The 19,542-nt window shown below is 38.0% G+C and overlaps 1 protein-coding gene and 1 non-coding gene across 5 annotated transcripts in view; one reads left to right on the forward strand and one right to left on the reverse strand.

The window, feature by feature from the left end:
• Positions 1 to 19,542, forward strand: part of LOC124156126 (collagen alpha-3(IX) chain-like) — a 677,324-nt gene that overhangs the window by 203,765 nt on the left and 454,017 nt on the right. The gene's annotated exons all lie outside the window — the stretch shown is intronic.
• Trnad-guc lies at positions 18,137 to 18,208 on the reverse strand. Its single transcript has one exon. It is a non-coding gene; the product is annotated as a tRNA-Asp (tRNA).

Raw genomic sequence — 19,542 nt, forward strand, 5'->3', positions numbered from 1 at the left:
TAATTGAATTATTTAGATGCAATATGCTGGACTGGAGAATTTTGGACTTGCGTTTGGGAGCAATGGAGTCGTCATACATTTAAATTTAAATACCTACCCTTTAAATTACTGGATAGGTTTTCAGATGAAGAACCATCCCCTCATTAACTGTAAACCTGTTAACGTCAACTTTACTTTTTAACGATCTTAACCCTTAGAGCACCGGGGAGCGCCATCGCGTTCCTGGCACTTTTCACGAAAGCTGGCAATGTCACTGATGCCGATAGTTCACTAATCATTCCATATTCAATATTAACTTTATTTTGACATTGACTATTTCCTTTAAATTGTAAAAATAAACTAGCATTACCAAAATTTCGTCAAATAATACATTAAAAAGGCGAAACCGCATAAAATAAAGTTTTTGAATGTATACCTTTAGTTGTTTTTGAGACCTATTTTTTTCCTAACCTACGGCAAAATCAGCAAAAATGCCTCGGCATTTTTAGTGTAGTACCTAGAAAATTGGTTGACACTCAAAGGGGTCACTAACTTGAGCAATATTTTTCTAAAAAATCACAACAGAGGAAAAATCTCTATCACAACATCATAGAAAACTAGGGTACTTAGTAAATCTATTGACAACTGGTTTTCCTTTTCTAAATGCCACTGTTTTTTCGCTCTTCTGTGTTTGAGATGAACCATCAACCTTGGCGAATTTGCGAATGAAATTTTGTACCAATGGAGGACTTTCTTTTCCAGTCCACTCATTCGAGTAGGTTTACCTTATGAAGGGGATTTTTGTATAAGTCTCTTGAAACATGCTGTTCCATTTTTCTCACACAAGATGAAGGAGTATATGCGGACGGGAAATCTTGGGCTTCTGAGAATAAAGGGGAAGCAGCTGTTCCCATAGTAAAGCCGCTCCAAAGATAGAGGGAAGTCTTCTCTCAGTGGTATTTTTGAGGCTTGCCATCAGTCAAGGGTTTAGTAAAGGTTGATCCATACGTGGACGAAAAAATCTCCTGGTGCTTAGCCTCTTTTGTTTAAAAGACGGCTGCAAAAGTGTCTCGGGAGAAAATTTATCATGAAAATTCTCTGTTGTTGGGAAATACTAAAACGTGGCTAGATTCGAATCAATGCCGTAAATTCTTCAACCTGTTAAATCGTAGGTACGTTTCTTATTTACACGTAACTAGATCTTACGAACAATTCTTTGGCAATATTCTGATGTACATCGTTTTAAAATCAGCAAAAAATGAAAACAACCTGAGCGCACGTTTGTCGCCGATATTTGCACCTTGTAGATTGTAAAAATTCAAATTCAATTGAATTTTTTTGTAAATTTTGAGAAAATATACATGAAGCATAATCCTGTTTGGGATGCTGCTTTGAGAATAGAGTCAGGATGGTGATTTTATGCTCTAAAGCAGTTTCTTGTATCCTTAACTCGCATGGGTATCTGCGTAGAAAGCTTACTTTTCTGTTTACAATGCTAGAAAATACACTCTCTCGGTGATATAGCCCGAAGGTTGGTTCGGATAAGTGAGGGTACACTCCAGAATAAGCCACAGATTGTGAGTTCTCGTCAAGGATATAAGGGCCAATTTCTTCCCGGGATCTCCTGAGGATTTTTTGGGAGTGTCCGAAGGATTCACCCGGGATATGAACTCGGGCCCTTCGAGCAGCAGCCGAGCGCTCTACCATTCAGGCAACCACTATCACCTTCAACTTACAGTCAGATTCCTAATTAACATGTTAACCCGTGGATTTATTAAAGAAAAAAATTCAACTAGGCATAACTTTAAGCTAGGCATGAGGCAGAAAATATATATGTACTTACAATCCAATTTCAATTTTTTATTGAAATATGTAGGCAGATATTTTCCTTCATCCATAGTGGTAATTATGCTTTCCTTAGGAATGTGTATAAGTCAGTTTTTCGTAAGTTATAAAATATGAAACATAGAATGTCGAAATTAAGTTATACATGCTTGCAGGCAATGAATCTTTCTCGGGCTTCCACTCGAGATAAAAACTCCATCGCCACCAACGTTTTGATGAATTGTTCGATTTTTTCGCTCCCTGCATCAGACTGGCCTGAAGACGATGAGCGACGCGCTGTTCGAGACGCTGGCGACGATGGAATTTTTAACTCGAGTGAAATCCCGAAAAATTGGTAAAGTCTTTCCGGGTTTTACACCGGGTGAGTTGCTTGTAGGCCGACGTTTCGATGGATGCCTCTGCCATCGTCTTCGGGGCACGAGGAGTCGGCCTACATTAAACTCAGCCGGTGGCAAACCCGAGAGGACTTCACTAGAATTATAGGTACACCGAAAAAGAACAAGATCATATTCACTAGAAAATTCATTGCTCACATAACCCGGGAAAGAGTTTGAGAGTTTCTTTATGCTTGATTTTTCTACGTTTACCATTTTCTCTACCATTGTATCAAATACCATTTAGTTTTTCAGTTTTGTTATGCGAGGGCATAAGAAAATTCTTAGTTAATCGCTTCATCGTTAATGTAATCTTAAAATTTGTGAGCGCCTCAGTAGGGCCTTTAGAACTCTATTCACCGGGTGCAGTCACTTTTCCTTTTCTTCCCCCTCTTTCTTCTCCCACTTTTCTCATCTTACCCTCGTCTCCCGTGTCATGCGGTAAGACTACAAGTTGCAAACTTAGATAGGGGCTTAAGACGACACGTGGGGAAAAGCTGGCGCTGACGCCTTTATCGTACAAAACTTTTTTGTTCAAAGTTATTAAATTAGTACAAAAAATAATTACAAGCGCACTAACTCATGGAGTTGCTTGGAGTATATGCATTCCATTGATATGGTTCGGGTTCGAAGCCTTTGGTAATATATTATAATTTAGGACGATACATATTGAAAGGTTGAAGCTGACGCCTTCATTAGTACAAAACTTTTTAGTTTGAGGTTATTAAATTAAAACAAAAAATAATTACAAGCACACTAACTCATGGGGATGTTTGGAGTGAGTTGAGATCCGATTGAGTTGATCCGGGTTCGAAGCCCTCGGTGAGGGGTTTTGTTGTAGTAAGCACTGGTTTTGGCGCCGTAGTTTTTCGTGTTATCTTTAGCTGTAATGGACTTCCTTAATCCGAATACGGTACATATTTGTATTTGCGTTACAGCTCTAAATTGGTGGGATTTAAAAAGAATTTCGCTATTTATCTGAAAAAAGTTAAGGGCGCCTGTTGCATAAAAATAAAAGTTGACTTATTTTTGTTACCTCTATACTTTATCAAAAAATTTAGAAAGTAAGCAATTCTGATGCTTTTTTTCGAAAATTTCTATAATGCGATGGGCAGGATGGTTTCCCCGAACGTTCCAGCAATAATCTGCCCACATATGAGGATTCCACCAGTATTGGTAGCGGTTCTGCATAGTTTTCGTATCCTGATGAAATTTCTCACCTTATTCTTTGCATTTCCCACCTAAATTCTCTGACTGCTCTTGGTTGAGGTGTAAGATTTCCATCGAAGGGCCACAAGTTAATATCCTGGCTGAAGCCTTCAGACCACCCGTAGCCTCCAAAACATCCTCGCGCTGCATTTTATGACTCGAAATTCTACGCTAAAAAATCATTAATACTAATTGGTGAAGAATATTATCATTTAATATTTTACTCAGGTAGTATTCAAGTTTTAAATTAATTGTAATCAAGGTTATTTTTTAAATTAATTAATTAGTGCGCATGATTTCATTGTTTACGTGTTTTTTCACTTCGTCGCTGAATAAGCACCAAATCTGAATAAATTCGCATGTAGCTTAACGAATTCCGTACACATTATTAGTTTTTAGTTTCTTGATTTTCGAGGAGTAATGCATCGTAATGGAGAAACGTTCAACAGAGGCACACTGTCTAGTTTTCAGCCAGCGCACACGTAAATATACCTCTTTCCGAACTTTGCAACTGGCTGAATCACTACCACCTAAATCTCGAAAGTAGGCTGTTTTCCGAGGATTTGCGCGCGGTGTTGGCTTGCACTTTATCCCGAAGGAGTATTCGTGGCCAAGGTTCACTACCGGTAACATTTCCTCGCACCCGTTCCACCGAGGTCATTTTGATGGGAAAAGAACGCGGCGTAAAAGAAGATAATTTGTACTCCGCCAACATCAACTCCCAGAGAAGCCTGTAACCCCTTTGATAGATCCAACATCGCAAATCTCTCGACGAACTCCGAGCTGTCGTGTAACACTCCCCAATTTCTCGCCGCCCTCGCGTCTCCATGTCCCGCCATTTCCCTTCCCCGTTTTACTGTCCCCAAAAGCCCCTATGCGTCTCCTGAGGAATGCGCAGGAATAGTTTTTCTCAACTTTTCGCAACTTTTTCTCACCTCGTGCTAGCCACGCACCGAAGGCGGTGCTAAGCGAGGGAGCTATCATCGTCATGTGTCTGTAAGTCTCCGATGAAGATATCCTTGTATCTGCAATCCGATATCCGCCACCCCTTGAGGCAATGGAAGCCAACCGATGTGAATTGTTGTGAATAAACGAAAGCTGTGCCCAGCAAAGGAGTCATCTAGCCACGGAAAAAATCGCAATACTTATTGAAAAGAATAAAGTTAGAGCAACATGAAAACAAAAATATTAATTTTACATTTTTCCAGTAACGTATTTCAAATTTAATAGAGTTTAACTTTTTAAATCACAGTAATCTTATGGATAGATTTAGCCAATTCAGAAGTATTTTCATGTCTCGGAACTGCAGGAGGGGAAGGAGCTGGTAACTTATCTTGAGATTAACGTCCTCATGTGCCGGAGGTAAAAGTGACTTTTTCCAATTCTAGGGTAGAAGGCATAACTAAACCCTTTACTACCACCTCTCAGCATCGATACCCGTGCTCCGCACTCTCAATCTTATCTCCACTTTATTCCCTCCCCTTCCATTTCCAAGCCACTTCTTAGGCGCCGCGTAAACACCGTCATCTATTCCATGGTGCGTCCGTGGACCGAAGGTAGAGAAGGAAATTCAAGTTTTTACGTCGCCTCCGATCAGAGGGAGCTTAAAGAAAGCTCGGTAAGAGGCTCGGGAGAAAATATCCTTTTCATTCACTCCTCCATCCCCTTCCCCCTCATTTCCTTTTGATGTCTTCGTCTCCTTGTTTACCATTTTAACGTGTATCAAGTTCGCAAGAAGTGCTCATTCATGAATATTCAACAATTTCGCACAATTGATCCTTAGAGGGACTGCAATATATGGTATTAACTGAAGGCTCTTATCCTAGATTGGCTCTAAACTCATTAGACGTGGAATTGAACAGTGTATTTAATTAAGCTGCTACTTGAATGCAGTAATTTCATTACAAAGCAAAAGAATGAATCACCTGTCCTTAAGGTGTTTGTCCCCTTTTCAATGGAATGGAACTTAAATTGCGTTATGTGAATTTAAATTTGGCCATTGGGCACAGAGAAGTAATGAATATGGCATAAGTAATTAGAAACGAATTCGTGGTGAATTACAATACGTAATGCTATACAATTTCAAAACTTTCATTGGAAACCAAATAAATTATGTAAAACACTTTTTTGGCGTATTTCAAGTTTTTTTATGTTTTTTATTTGGATCTTAAATACCCTATCTCCATTAAGCAGTATTTTCTCTTAACTCATTCCGTCAGACATGTTCATCTATGTATTTAAACTTTTCTCGGGATTATCTCGCGGGTAAGATTTTCTAATAGCCGCCCGGAATCCTGAGAAAAGTTGAAATAAGTTCGCCGGGAAAGTGTAAAATATTACATATCTTCATCTACAGCTGCCACCTTTGTTTCTGAGCGTGAAAAAATATCTGAGAAGTTCTCCGTCCTTTCCTTTCATTGCTGTGTACCTCTGTCCATGAGTTTTTTATGATGATGGGATGGGGGAAGCTACACTCAAAAATGTTCATGAACTTTGAGAAAAATTTCTTGGATCCGAAAATAACTACTCATAATTAAAAAATGGTATCTATGTGTCTGTGGTAATTAAGCTCTGAATCAAAATGTATAAACATCTGTTTCTAAATTTTGCTCGATAGGAAGGGTAAAACACAAATCAGTGAGTAGAAGGGGAGCTATCAAATCATACCAAATTATGTTTTTAGTAGATATAACTCTTGGAATTTAATTTTTCGGTGCATGGTCAAACTGAAAGCAATATGGGCCTAAACTGCAACAAATAAAGTATGCGTGGAACTGAAGAGAACTAATTTTTCTAAGTGTAACATTATTAACTAACATTTTCGTAAACACTCGTATTTTCTAACATTTTTTGAGCCATAAAACATTCAGTCCAAGATTTGTGTAAGATGTCATGAGAAATTTTCCGAGCTTCGCGACGCGAAGTCACTGTTTGATCTCTCTTTCGATGATTTCTTTTGCCTAGATCTTAATGAAACAGTCTCTCTAATATTTTTGAATGAATAGTAATTTGCACTCTTTAGGAATATTCATCCATTACCATTCCTACAAAAATACTTTCCTGTACCTATCTCTGTAATACGTGCGTATGTTTAATATTTTCTTTTTCTTCTTTCACTCGCAAACACGTCCCGTTTTATCTCACCTCGTCATTACCTTTTCCCATATTCTTTCTAGAATACGATGTTATTTTTTTATGCTCGAAGTTGATCTTTCTACTGCACCACATATTCCGTTTTTATCTCAGTGAGTCCCCCTATTTTGGCCTTGGCAGCGCTACCAACGTGTCACGCATCCGTTGGAGGACTTAGCATGTTTCCATTTTCTCCGCTTCCCGTGGGAGGAAGGAGAGGGCTTACTTTTTTTTACGTTCACTTCTTCTTCCTCTTTGTCACCCCGGCGCTTCGGAGAAGGAAATCACCCCTTCAAATTCGCTCTTTTTCTCTTAATCGGAAACCCCTGAGCGTGGAGACAATATAATCCTTACTTGTGGTTCCGGACGCCGTATACCACGCCTTATTTTTCCCTACAGGTCTGAAGAAATCATCGAGAAAAGAAACTTAAATTTCGCATATATGTTGCATTTTACATTCCGTTAAATTTCACTATTAATTTGCCTGCCTCTGTGGATGTGGGGTAAGTCCTCGCATGCCAAACCGTAGGCCGTGGGTTCGACTCCCTCCTGGATAGGTGGTCCCTACCCAAGTTATGGATGTTTGTGTTGTGCTTTGGTAATTTTGGAACCCCCGTTAAAAAGGTCGTTATGTGATGTTTACGGGGAAGTGGGAGATGAAAAATTAATAAATTACTATTTAAGGAATTTTCATCATGACAAGCTGCTTCGGCTCCATGTTACCATAGCTCTAGTTGCCATCGTACAGAGGGTATTGTCCTAAAGGAGTAAATGAAACATCCGTCAACAATTACTGAACCTGGTAGGATTGTAGGCTTCTATCATACAATAAATGGATGAATAATGGCCGTTTCATAGGAAAACAGAGCAATGCAGTGAAACTAATGCGTCTAGTCCAAATAACGGTCAGAAGGTGAAAACAATACTTGTAGTTGCTTTGCTAAAGTAAACATTACGTCAAGGAAAGTTTACTATCAGTAATGCCAAATAACTACTCTAGTACCAAGCAAACTTTGCTGTTGATATATTATTCATTGGTGGTATCAATATAACTTTATTGGATAACAATCTGGGGTAATACCGCAAACTGTAATTAGGGAGCACTTCAGTCAACCCAGAATAAATGCTATTAATGATTAACAAGGTGAGAATTATTTTCAAAATTGTTTTGACGGTTAAATCGTATTACATGCATGATTCACGAGGAAATTCTCAATTGAAACCACGGTTTTGCTATCACTAAGTTTTTGTGTGAAACCTCCCAATTTTCTGTGAAACCTTAATTTGCTTAGAAAATATTCAATGGAAATATGGGCGATTGTCATTACTTTTATGAATTCATGTACACTATAAATATAATTAATTACATGAAAGCTTGGGTTCCATTGCCTTTGATGTGAGAATTCATATGAAATCCTAATATTTCACTTTGTCGGATTTTCAGGGACAAATGCTTTCGAACAATAATATTGAGTAAAACCTTAGTTACGTATCAGATACTCAGTGGAAACTGGATGGCTTCGGTTTATTTTCTAATTACCTGCGCATTGTAATGACAGTGACACTCGAATATCGGGGTTCTAGCTCGTGTCTGAAAAGGACAAACAGTTAAATGAGTACACTCCAAATCTACTTTGCTCTCACGTTCCAAGCTCTCGTCCTGCAGTGGTCTCAATTGAGTTCCTGATCATGTGGCTCGAGGGGGAGTGAGGTGGGCATTGGCACAAAGCAATCGGCAACGGTCCGCAAGTGGCTTCCTCTCCGCTCTCGACCGTACGTGTCTGAATGAGTAACTGCCACTCGCGGGCCGACGGCACATGCCTCCCTTAATGGCTTGAATAACTCCCTCCATTCTCTCGCTATTTTCAATTTCTCTCTCGCAGATTCCATTACTCAAATTCATCCGACAGCAAATTCACCCTTGCGCCTCTGAGACGAGCAACTGGTGCCAAACTGTCATCCTTCAGTCAGGAAGATGTGAAAATATCCCGTCTTAGGAACATTATGCCCCTATTCCTTGCTTGTTCGTTTGCTACGCATCACCTCGGTGTACATTCGAAACTTTTCCATCTTTTCACGCGGTATGTATTCATCGTCGCAAAGTCATTCATTTTGTTTTCATCCATCGGGCCCGTTTCATTGCTCGTGACAGATTCCATCGTGACTATTACTCCGCGGAACTAAATGAAAAGCCTTCCCAGAGCGAGCTATAATCCTACTCCATTTTGTATTATTTTCTGCGGGATGCTGATATTATCTCGTTGAAAGAATGTACAGAAAATATATGTGTCAGTCTTTCTATCTCATTTCTTACTCCCATTTTTTTTACCTCAAACTGGATTTATGCATTTTCTTTTGGCGAAGATTAACTATTTATATGCAAAGGCAAAATAAAAGCTTGGTAATATGTTCCATATTCTTCTTCTTCCATATTCTTTTTGTCCTTGTGGCCACAAATGCGTTAATAGTTCCGATATACGCACAAAATAAGTCTGTAAAAGCTTATATTGCATGATTCTCAGTCGGGAGATTATTTCGTCAATAGCAAGATAAAAAAGCAATTGGCATTTCGTATTCACGTAGTCATTCATTTTACTTTTTCCTCTCTACCGCATTGCAATGACGAACGATATTACATAGCCTTATGTCTCAAAGGATGTTCATGTTTGCTGGAATTCTATTTGAAAGGCATATGGAGAGCCTGATGGAATTTAAATTGAATATGCTCCGCAAAATTAAATAAAAACCTGCCTAGAAGCAACTTCCATCTTACACCAGCTCGAATTATTTGGTCCGGGATGGTAGAACTGCTGATATTATCTCGTCGATGGGTTGACGATTAAAAGTCATTCGTTACGCCATGACAGAACATGATTTCGCAATTAGGGATCCGAGGTTCAAGGAGAGAGAAAAAAATGCAAGTCGGAGGATTTATGCGAGTTTTATCGTGTCGTCTCCAGGAATTAATTGCGTTCCAATCGCCGTGATTAGAAGGGGAAAAGAATTCAAACTCTCGGATCGTAATTTGAATGCAATGGAGAGGAGAGTTTTTGAGCGAAATCATGAGAGAGGGCGATCGATTCGGAGCGTGGTAGGTGATATGATTTTCGGAGGGAAAAGAAACGGTAAGTCCCCACCCCGAGTGAATACACGAACGATTCTATTCATTTTAATCACCAGGGTCTATTTTTTATTTTAGTGCCCTCAGTCTTCATCAGCAAAACACATGAGCAATGTGCACACTTGATATCTACTCTATACCTAATTATCATGGCCTTCTCTAATTAAGTATATATGCTCCTATAAGTGTATAAATTCACCCCTGACATGAGGAATTGTCTCTATTCTTATAGAAAGATGTAGCCCTAAAGATTTCAGGTTAGTGAAGTATTTCTAAATTCATTTTTTAAATGAAAATTCTGGGAGTTTCCTAAATATGCTGAAATTCGTACAGTGTCTCCTCTATTTCATTTGTGAGGATTCTTTAGCTTTAGCAAACATACACTAAACTCTGTAGGTACCAAAGGTTATATTTATTTTGATTTTTTTCCATTAGACCCTATTATTTATGCTGTAACTAAAATTACAAAGCCATCGTAGAGAAGAATACTAATACTTTTCTCTTAGAAATATATATTTTTTATGAAGGCGTTTTCTTAAAAAATGTTACTATTATATCCAACTGTGATAAAGAAGCATTGTTAAATAGCATAAAAATCTTCGCTGAGCTTTCGGAAAACTCAGGTTTCTGTTACCATCGTAAATAATTCATTAGGACGCTGCGATTATAGTTAAATCAGGAGGACGAAGAATCTGCTCTTTGATTAACCTTAGGTAATTAATGTATGTAGAAACTTATGTCAAATCCTTTGTGTACCCACATTTTGCAATTTATGAGTTATGGATAAGACCTAAAGATCTGTGAGATGGATAAGACACAAATGATGTACAGAAGTTCGCCGTTATGAGATGAAGAAATCGGCAGAAATGTTAATGTAACTTTTTATATATGACGATGTCGCTTCATAATTTCATAAATGCATTCAAATACTCCTTGGTTATTCACTCTTTAATGTCTTCTAAACGATTTTACTTAAATTACAGCACAGCTACTAAGCGTTTTTACCGTTGGCACAATAGAGCCAAGCATATTTTCAAAGCTGTCATTATTTATCATCTGGTTCCGGGGATGGAAGTACCTACTTTGGTGCCTGCATGAATGGTGTCAAATGTACCGCCACGCTAAGTTTTTCTACTTAGCCTTAGGACAGTTAATGCCTTCCTGTCACATTTACTCGTGAATGAAATGAGCCCTCACTGAAAAATTTCTTTTCATATAAATAATTACATGAAAATCAAATGGATCGACCGAGTTAGTAACGAGGAAGTCCTAAGAAGGGTAGGAGAGAAGAGAAGCCTCATGAAAACCTTAATAAGAAGACGGAACAACCTTATAGGCCACATCTTGAGACATGATGGCCTGATGAAGACAATCGTCGAAGGACAAGTGGAAGGCAAGAATGGAAAAGGAAGACCTCGAACAAAATATATGGAACAAGTAAAGAGAGATGTGAAAGAGAAGAAATACGTAGGTGTGAAAAGATTAGCTGATAGGAGAACTGAGTGGAGAGCTGCGTCAAATCAATCCTAGGATTGTTGACCAGTGATGATGATGATAAATAATTACAATACCTGCCGAAAAAAGTTGTGACAATACATAAGTATTCATAGTTTTACATAAGTATTCATAGTTAAATTCGACTAAAAAAGAAACTAAGTAAAAAAAGAATTCTAAGTTGATTTGATTAGCATCGAAAATACATTACTTTTTGTCTCTTCTTGATTTCGTAGGTCTAACTTCAGTTGGCTCCGATGAAAATTCATCAGTTTCTCTCAACTTTTTTGATTAATTTGAAAGGGTTTCTAATGGGCTTACATGCATCTCCGAAACTGGTAGTAAATGATGCGTAGAGGATTGGCTAAATTCTATTTTTATAGCATTGCAATTTCTCATAAATAATTTCGTGTTTAACAAAACAGATTGGGGGTTTTGTTTCTTAATCAAATGAAGACGGTTCCCTTGTTTTGATGAAAATCACGTATCCCTATTGGGGTGGAATTCTCCAGGTATAAAAGCTTGCACATTTATGGTACGCATTTTTCCACCACCACACTTTTTTCTTCTGCCTCTTCTTCTTGGGCCACTTCTTGCTTTACCCATCCGCCTTCCTTTCAGATTCCTTAGAAATTCCTATCTGCGACCCTTCTCCACCTCCGTCTCACTCTCCCTTGAAAAAAAAATATTTTCTCATTTGGGGTATTTTAAACTCACCTCTATCACCAAAACACTTTAGAAAGTTCTATATAGGCATGCGTTACATTCTGTCAAAGCTTCCCAGGGGTTCTCCACTCTTAAATTTTTATATGTAATAGTATGAATAAATGGATGAATAAATATGAATAATTTGGACTCATTATGCTCACAAATTTTCAAGGCATATTTTATACTAACAGGCTAGTGCGGCGTTGCTCGATGAGGATAGTAACCAGAGAAGTCGGAAGCCTGGAATGGTCACATAGTTGGAATTTTGTTTTTCCTTCGATCGTGTCGAGAGTAGTGCCTACCGAGCAGGATATTCAACCGTGAGGTTGCATGAGGTGACGTAACAAACCGTAGTTGGAAAACGACGCTATAGGCGCGTTGGACGCACCCGAAATTAGCACTATGAGGTTTCATAGCATATGATGCACCTATGTTTAATATTTTGGTCGCAATCCGTGTAGCTGTATGGAGAAGCCTTGCTGACGGACAAACAGGCATCCTATTTTGTGTAGATGAATTCTCTATTCCCTCTTAAATTTATTTATTACATTTATAGTACGCATATTTCCAGTTCCAAACTTTTTTCTTCTGCTTCCTTTTCTTCTTCTTGGGCCACTTCTTGCCCTCCCCATCCGCCTTCCTTTGAGATTCCTCAGAAATTCCTTTCCTCAACTTCTCTCCGCCTCTCTCTCTTTCGTCTATTTTATTTCGCCCGTCCCCAAAAATCGCACCTCCGGAAAGCCTTCGCTCCACTTCTCCATTCTCCGAACCTCTTGTCCGCCCAGCGCACACCTTTCACTTTCCTCAGAAAGAACCCGGAGCAGCAGCGGCCTTTTCACCCGCCTGCCGCCGTGTCGTCGTTCCAAAAGCCATTCCTCGCAGCGCGTGTTTGTGTCGTCGCCCGCTGTTTTCTTCGTCCCCAGTCTCACCACCACCGCCACCTATAGAGAGAACCGTGCCCGACCACCACACCCCCTGTTTACCCCAACTACCGACGTCTGCGAATTTTTTTTCGGCGAGAAAGAGAGAGAGAAAAAAAAAGCAAGATGCGAGGTGAGGGCAACGCGGAAAAAATGAAGTGGTCAAGAAAAAGGAGGAAGAAATAAAAACAGGGAAGCGGGGAAGTGAGTTGGTTTCCTAAATTTACTGGAGCATAGGAGAAAGATTAGCATCGGGTCTTTTAGTTGCCTTGGTTTGGATAGAGCTTGCCGTTCCCAGGGGTAGCGTTTAGTTTGTTCGTCTACGTTTATGATTCGCGGTGCTAGTAGGTTTAGCGGTGTCCTTTAACAGCCTCTGTAGGTGCTTGGTATCATCGTTATCTTCATATGCTAAACTGAAGATCGCCGGTTTGAGTCTCGCCTGTGTAGATTGCCCCTATCTAGAGAATGGGTGTTTGTGAATGCCTTTCGTTGTTGATTGTTGTAAAATACCTGTTGTAAAGGCATTAAATGTGCTGCTTACGGGGACATTAAAATAAATAATTATAAGTTTTATGTGCATCCCTTGCTGAATAAACTACTTCCACTAAATGCTAGCGAAACTCTTTGTGACTTGTTTTGCTGGCAATTAAGAAGAGCAAGGCTCTAGGCATAATAATAATAAACAACAAAAATACGAGTAATCCGTGAGGAGATTATGTTCTTTGTTCACGTTTTGCTTTGTAATATATAATTCACTCTCCAGTCGTTGTGATGTTTTTTTGGAATATCTTTACCGTTGCCCAGTAAAAGTTTTCTCTTTACCTTTTCTGTGGCCGTGAGATAAAAATCTTGCTCCCGGGATATTTTAAAATGAATAAAAAGCTGAAGTTACCAACGAAACGCATATTTTTTTAATCGTATAGATCTCCTTTATAAAAAAACAATAATGTGGATCCACTACAGTTAAACAAGAAGGAATTTTGGTAACTTTTAATTGATATCAGTATTTGGGTTATTTTAAATCAAAATAATTTTAAATGTGTGAGTGATAGGAAGAGGAAAATTACAGCTATGCCTATTTGCGCCATCAGGAAGTAGTGGGGAAAGATAGTAGAGAGAAATCTGTCGTCAAAATTAATCTGATCTTAACAAAAGACACATTAGGCTCCACAGCTTAACGTCCCATTTGAACCACAGAGTGCAGTACTGGAAGAGTCCCCTACTAACCATTCGAGCGGTGGTCGAGAAAACTCTTTAAAAAATCTCCGCCATCCGCCACCGTCGAGAGATTCGAACCCGGTCGCACAGATGAGGAGCTACCACTTTAGCCAAGGCGCCAAAAAGACTACGGCTTATCGTTACATCCGACGGATAGAGTGTCAAACCGATACCCTCCACAGAGTAGCCATGTGGAATCGGACTACCTTACACAAATCTTTGCCTCCGATATGATTTGAACCCGTTTCCATAATGTGGAGAGCTAACACTCTAACCGTCACACCTACACCTTTTCTGACCTGTACTTATGCGGTAGTCTTTGAAAGTATTGTGAAGAAAGGAAACGAGTTCGCCAGAAAAGACGACGACGATCCGCTATTATCTCCTCGGTATTTATACTGGGCACAGGACCAACTGCCGACGTTTACATTTACCACCACTTCAGCGGGATCAATTGTGCGTTAAAACGTACCAAGTGGAAAAATTTATTTTCATTTTTACAACATTTTTCATTTAAAAAATGAAATTAAAGTTCGCTCGCAGTGTATTTGTAATTTTTCACATACTGTGATAACAAAGTTTTATAATTTACTAATTGTAAGTAGACCTCGCCTGCAATTATTTTCAATTTACGGGAGTGAGAAGCCAATGGTTACAAGTGATTGTTTTTATAAACAGAGTTAGGTATAGAAATTAGGTGAAGAAAACATTACGGATCAACTAGAAATTTTGTATTGCATTTGATTTTACACTCAACGTCAGCACAGAACAAAGACTCAATAGTATCCTTTGGCCACCAAATGTTTGCACATTTCATCTACCGATCCGCCCACCCCTCCCACCTGAAATATAAAAGGACAAAAACCAATCCCAGCATTATTCCCTTGAAAAAGTGGCCAGCAGTCGGTCGCGAAACGTCGGGGATATCTCCATTACGACACGCGGCATACACCCGTACGTGAATTATTTTTAATCATCATGGGCCGCAAAAGCTTCATTCAAGAAATTTCTTCTACCGATTACTGTACCTTAGTCCGTTTAGAAAAAAATTACTTGTACTCCTTAACTTCTCATCTTCTCATTTTCAATTGTAGTGATTATCTGGAATGAATTTTATTCTCACGTCGCGTCGTTCAAGCCGTTGAGCTCTTTTTTTTGTGATATACTGCTAGAAAAGATTCACGAAAGGTTAATGCAGGAGCGGGTACTTTTCCTCACTCTCCAACCAATTCCACTCCATCTCCATGGTCACGGGTAAGATGGAACCAAACGGTCCCCCCCAGACTCACTCTTTCTCTCTCTCATTCGCACACTTAAACTAACGCACCTGAGTCTTAAAAATTCATGGGATGGGCACGTATTCGAATTGCCTGGATGGTCTCTCGGGGTGGGGGTGGGCGGTGGGCCAATGGGTGGCGGGTATTCGCGAACAGGAGGGGAATATATATGTATATAACACGAGAGGACGGGCCGTATTTCATCCCTTGACAAATAGTGCGGATTCATGGGTAAGGCAAGCTCAGAGAACAACCCATGGTTTTATACAGCGTGAGGCCAAAAATAATATGTTGAAGGTGTGGACACATTTACCCGTGCATATTTTATTTTTTTGCGAAACAAATTCCAAGCATGGGGAGGTTAGTTCCTGGAGATATTTTTCTCTATTTTCTGGCTATATATGTATGCATAAATATAGCATTCTCATTACTTTTACAGAGCATTTTTTTTGGAAATTCACGAACTTAAAACGCTATGTCTTACATGAGTTTTTGGCTCTTTTTCCAGTAAAGTTTGAAAATACATATTGAAATTCCATGAATCCTTCGCTACAGAGTCATTATTTTTTATTCTGTATTGCGTGTAACCCTTTTGCGGCGATATCAGGTATCTTATAACGTCGCGACATGGAGAAGCGGAGGACAGCTTTCAAATTAAGTACATATATATGAAAAGGCACGAAGTATATTATGATATTGCTACTACATTCATGTGATTGGACAGTACATTTTTTTCCATGATTGCTATTTTTTAGAAAAAATGCCGAAATTAAATCCGGAGAAATTACTTCGCTTACGTTAAATTTCTTGGAGCAAAGCCTTAAAAGGCACGCGTTAAGTATGAAAATACCTGCAATTTTCAATTTTATCGGTACATCATGATAGGTTCTGAAGATAGTTGCTTAAAGACATTCGTCATTGCCAAAATTCTTTAATTTTATGATTTCAAGACGGTCTGAGCGTAAATTCCCGTTGTCACCTACATCCTCAGGAAGAAGATACTGGTGCTCTTGAAAATAGTTTTGAGGAATGATTAGGAATCTGAGGAGGGTGAAAAGTTGTGCGCGTAAGATTGGTAGGACATATGCGGTTGCTAGAGCTAATATGTGGTGCTGATCTAGAATTATGTGATTTTATTTTATTTGAACAATTATAAATTTTTATTCATGTCCACCCATCGCAGGAAGATATTATTCAGTCAAAGAATTAGTCATTTTTTATTTTCTGGAAAATTTGTTTTCCGGTAAATTTTGGCCGTATATTTGTTAGGAATGCTAATTCGTCTGATAAGGATGAGTAAGTACTTAGTTTTGTTGACTATGAAATACTTGAAAATTTAACTGAAATTTCTACTGAATTAAAAATTCATTAAATGAACGTACACAGGAATTTGCAAAAACTTTTCACCCTGACTAATTAAGATATCTTGTCACATAAAATACAGATGACGATAAATTAACTATTACATTGCCAAATACACTTCTTCCGTAGTTATTAATGTGAAAGTACCAATTCTATTACCGTTTACGTGCTTGGATGTCACCAGCTTGAATGTGTACTAAACGTAATTACATCGCAATGTAATATGTTACCATTTATCTCCTATGTACCATAAAACTTTGAAACGGTCTTAATTGGGAGGTTGAGGAGCTATGAGATCTGTCAAGGAAATGTTCTCAGCTAATTGAAAATAGTTTTGTAAAAAAGATCTCGGTGTGTGTCTATTTAGGACCTCCTTTTTAATTGTTCTCTCGTAAATTATCCATGTATATTTTTAATTAAATTCCTACTCTCATTAACGAAAGTATTTTCCTTTACTCAACCCTTGTCATTAAATATCGAGTAACATCGTAATAGCTTTCCTGCTCACAACTAGGGTAATTGCCAATTAGATCCTAATTTTCTATCACATTATATTTATTTGGGAGAATTTTCCGTTTTAGTTCAGTACCTCTTTTACGTCATATAGGAATTTAATATGAGAGTGTAAAAAAATTGACTCATTAAATTAATAAATACGTATTCTTTGTAAAAGAGAGTAGTTATACCCTTTAGAGGAAGTAATTATAGTAAGTAAAAAATATTCTCAAAAGAGAAGTATGCCACTCAATTTAATTTGAGAAATACTCTATGCTATGAAATACTCTACACTATGCGACATTATGCCGCTCCATATAAAATACATGCCGGCGAAAACCTTAAATTAATAAATGTTTCTTTCTTTGCAGGTATGAACTTTCTTACAGCAAACTCTTTAGGATAAAACTGTGTGATAGCTACGTGAGTATTAATATTTTGATGCTCTCTCTTTCTTAAAAAAGAGAAAAAAACGGGGCAGTCGTGGGACTGGCCGACAGAAGTGAAAACTGAAATAATTATTATCCATTTATTTTTATTTAGATTTAATATTATTAAAGAACTAATTTTTCCAGTAATACTCATTTTTCAACAAAAATTGAAATTATTTTTTTCAGCAAACTGTTTATTATTAAATATATATTAAAAAATACGATGTGTATGAATAGAAAGTAACATTAATTCTTATATTTAATATGCTTTAAACCTATAATTGTTCACTATGCACAGAAAAGAAACTGCCTTAAATTATACTGACCTGTATTTTTATAGCGTGTACAATCTTCTGCACGTCATGCACGAGCTCTTTCTATTTAATGAACTTATGCAATATACTCTATAGATTTTTATTTTCAATTTTAATATTTTTTAAACAACAAGACTTTAACAGTCTATATGTTAACAATATGTTAACAAAGTTTATTTACTATACCTAGTCAGCCAGCGTAGTTGAAATATCCATTGTAAATTCTTTTTAAATTGTATGAGATTGAGAAAAAAATCCTCCCCGGCGGGGAATCGAACCCCGGTCTCCCGCGTGACAGGCGGGGATACTGACCACTATACTACCGAGGATGTATAGAGACGAATTTTAAGACGGAAATGTATATCTCGCTGTAGCGATCGCGGTGTCGGGTCGGTGACGCTCACGAGAATTCTGTGCTTTTTCCCCATCCGCAAAAGTGCTTTACGCCGCTAAAGAAGTTTTCACTTCAAAAACTTATGAATAATTATGCAAGGCAGAAAAGCTTAGAAAATCGATAAATTGTCACAGTAGCACTACAAAGCATTTATCCAAATTATGAACTATTGGGAAATAAGGCTATTAGATATTGGAAAATGAATACAGGAATTTTCGTAGAGTAAATTGTAATTTATCGATGGAATAATTGCGTTATTTATCCCACCATTTCATTTGTATAAATGGTTGAAGTCCGGAGTCATTTTTGAATATTGTTGATGATTGGTATGATGTAAATCCATTTTAAAGTAAAAGAATTGATGTTTCAATATTGTATTCTAATTCTACGGCAAAGGAAGTTTAGATATATTTGATGACATAAGATGGATGCTTATTTCGTTTTTTGCTGATAGAGTTTGGGATTAAAAGCTGAGAAGTATGGAGGCATTTGAGGTCAAATTATGTTTTGTTCTAGTCGACAGGTAGCTTTATCACTTACGAAAGCCCCTGCTGGAGAACATCTTCCAGAATTGCATGCCGTAGAACTCTTGCTACTTGTAGATTTTATTTTTACACTCTACTCACATTATTTATCAGGCACGTGTAACCTGTTATCATGATGTGCGATATAAATGTAGCCAAGTTTATTTTTCAGTGACCTATATCCACTGAGTAAATCCTATACTCAGATATGAATAACTGCATTGTTACAGGGATTTTAAAGTATATGACTATAATTTCGAGTTGGAGCACCCCTTTGAAAAATTTGCTTCCTGCTAATGAACACCGTTATGCGTTAAAAGATCAGCGGATGCTTGATCGAAGACAATTTTTCAATATATATTTTATTCAATAGTATGAAGAAGTGCCCTTAAAGTGAAATACGCTTTGACCTTACCACCATCAGCTATTTGGAGCTAAAAGACGAAATATTAGAAAAATATTATATATTTTGGAAAAGGTGAGAATGGATTTGAGAATTCAAATAATTGAGTTATAATTTGAATAATCATGGATAAATCGTTGAAATTTTAAGTAAGTCGAGCAAAATGCTAGTGGCCCAGGGGAAAGAATTGTCCTCCCTTGATATTTTGTCCACTATGTAACTTGCTTTATGGTAAGGCCTAAGACCCTATGTTTGAAACAGTGAGTGATGGTGATGAAAAAACGTAATTTGGAACTCTCTGCCTAATGGCATAGCCAGAGGGGGGGGGGGAGGGTTCGGACC

This window comes from Ischnura elegans, chromosome 3 (assembly GCF_921293095.1).
Source record: "Ischnura elegans chromosome 3, ioIscEleg1.1, whole genome shotgun sequence".
Taxonomy (NCBI): domain Eukaryota; kingdom Metazoa; phylum Arthropoda; class Insecta; order Odonata; family Coenagrionidae; genus Ischnura; species Ischnura elegans.